This window comes from Oryzias melastigma, unplaced genomic scaffold (assembly GCF_002922805.2).
Source record: "Oryzias melastigma strain HK-1 unplaced genomic scaffold, ASM292280v2 sc00221, whole genome shotgun sequence".
Taxonomy (NCBI): Eukaryota; Metazoa; Chordata; class Actinopteri; order Beloniformes; family Adrianichthyidae; genus Oryzias; species Oryzias melastigma.
This window is the reverse complement of record NW_023416883.1, coordinates 624,892-627,498: the sequence shown is the minus strand read 5'-3', so window position 1 is coordinate 627,498 and position 2,607 is coordinate 624,892. Positions and strand designations below refer to the sequence as shown.

Here is a 2,607-nt window from a genome sequence, read left to right as displayed (position 1 = left end):
CTTGGTAATCCTTTGTGGAAAGGGAAGGCATCTTGCTGCTAGTTATCCTTGTGTTAGCTGCTGCTCCGTATATCAGGCTTCAGCTGCGTGAAGGCCAAGTACACGTAGTACTCGAGATAAAATGTTTTTAGAGGAATGCAGGAAAAAATCCTTTTGTTTAGAGTAAAAAAGAAAAATAAATCCGACCCGATGGTTTAAAAGTATTCAAAAGTTATTGCTGGTGTGATTGAAAAAAGAAAAGAGGAAAATAATCAGCGAAAATTAAAAGCAGAAGGGGGAGCAAAGCAATGTGCGTCTGCACTCTAGCAAAGCAGGAAGTAAGGTTAAGCAGGTTAAACCCAAAGTCTGATACCGTTCAAACAACCCTACAATAGAATATTTGGACATTTGTAGAGAATGAGTGTGGTCTTCATTGACAGTGCTGACTCAGAGGAAATATCTGGATCAGAATCTTGGGGCAGTCTTGACTCTAGCACCACAGGTCTGAACCTGAGTCTAGAAACAATCCACTCTATGAAGCTTTGGACATGGCTGCAGCACACTTCTCGTCCTGGAACATACCTGGCTGGGTCAAAAAGCTCCAGATAAGACTCAGATAGCTAAATGCAGTCACGTCTGATCAGTATCTGTGAAGAGCTTGGTTTTCCCACAGCCAGCGAAGGCAGCATAGTCTGTACGGAGACAGCGACCAGCGGCGGAGCCCGACGGGAGCGCGCGGTGATTGGTCAGAGCATTTGGAAAGGGGGAGGGCCTTTCCTCCCCTCCTGCTCAGCAGTGTGCTGCAGACAAAAGGACGCAGAGCCGGGGGGAGGGAAGGATGCTCCGCGCCACATCCCGCGGAGGCAGCTCTCTGGACGGCGGGCGGGTGTCGCTGCTCCCCCGGCCTGAGTATGCGCCGAGCTGCAGTGCGGACTGACAGGGCGGCAGCCACAGCATCCTTATGGGAGACAAGTTAAGGGTAAGAGGCTTTAAACTGCATACCCCCCCTCACCGACCCCCGCGCTCGATGCCACAGCAGCCGAGCCCTGAACAGATGGATCTCTGGGTTCTTGTTCCCCTGTTGGAAATGTGTGTGTTGCTGCATAAGGAGTCATGTCAGGGATCTGCAGTTTGGCGTGCACTCGTGGTGTGCGCGCGTGCGTGCGCTGCCTTGTCTTCTCTTGGAGACATGCTGCAGAAGAGGTCCATGCTCCTCAGATTTCTGCAGGAGCTCAACAACCTTCCTGTTGACATGTTGGCTCCGACAGCACGCGCCTCACAGCTGGCTGGTGGCGGAGCGCCTGATCTGTGGAGGACGTGTGCGCAGCCTGAGACACAGCAGATCAATGTGAGCTTCCTGATGTCAGATCAGGGCAGACATTTTCCTCATTCACACCATGATGAGTCACAGACCACAAACTGTCTTTAATGAAAACAACCAGTTACAGCAAAATAACCATGTGTGTCACTGTAAAAAGGTTGTCATTTGTCAACATTGTTCTGATGAGTTTTCACTAGAGATGAGTAAAATAGACATGTATGTGAATCTGATCTACAGCATTTATTGCATATCAACAGACAGTAAAATGCGTGTCTTCAGCATTGTCTATCTTTGTGGCAAAAGTAAAGAGTTAAAGATTATAAAGCAAGTTTAACTCTAGTACAAAATAAATCAAACTGACAACTTGTATATTTGTATTTTTATATTTTTTATTCTTATGTTTGTATTGTTAAATTCTTATGTTGATTTTCATTTGGTGTTTGTGACTGAAACAAAAAATCAACAAACAATAAACAAATAAACAATCTGAGATAAATGGAAAAATAAACAACGAGAACTTCCAAGTATTTAGTTCACAACAAAAGTAAAAATGTAAGCAACAAAAGGGAATTTAACTCTGTCGTGCAACTTAAATCTGTCAAATCAAAAACATTTGGTGTGGCTGACATCTGTATTTCTATTCTTTTGAGGTAAACAGTTGAACAAAGGAAATGTTCTTGTAGGAACCGTAGCTCATAAACCATCAAACTCACAGCCTGAGACAATAGTCTGGAAGTCATTCTTATGTCTCCACCTCCAACATGGTATCATGTCAGGCCGTTCCCGATTACGGAGATTACTGGTTAAATTAGTAACAGATCAAAAACCATTCCTTATTCAACAAGTGACAAAATAACCTTCCTGACATTATTTATTCATTATTTGGAATCATTCAAATAACTGCAGATATTTTTTTCTCCTTTTTACCGCTGCAGCTGTGTTGCTTTTCTTGCGGAAAATGTGCTCCTATAGTCGGCATATGTTTGAAGGAACTTATCAATTTCCGTCGCTGGAAGTACAAAACTCTGGTATTTGTTCCCGTTGCCATGGTGAATCGTGCTGTCTTTGCTCCATTGATCAGGGCTTTTAATGGTCGCGGCGCTTGCACCTGATTCTGGTTCTGACAACTTCAAGTTGATTGAATCAAACATTTTCAGCTGTTCTGAAACCGAAAACCCTGAGTTTGAGAATTTTTACGGTGGCCCTGAAGGCTCACAACACAACACATTAAGATGGCAACGCACACAACACATTAACACTCACAACACTTCAACTTGGCAGCACCCACAACACTTCAACTTGGCGGC

At 44.3% G+C, this 2,607-nt stretch overlaps 1 protein-coding gene across 1 annotated transcript in view; it reads left to right on the top strand.

Annotated features, from left to right (window-relative positions):
- The first annotated feature begins 757 nt into the window (after positions 1 to 757).
- Positions 758 to 2,607, top strand: part of bsk146 (brain specific kinase 146) — a 21,478-nt gene continuing 19,628 nt past the window's right edge. The window contains exon 1 of the mRNA XM_024261523.2: positions 758 to 958. The gene's annotated coding sequence lies outside the window, so the exon portion shown is untranslated. The remainder of the gene's footprint in view (positions 959 to 2,607) is intronic.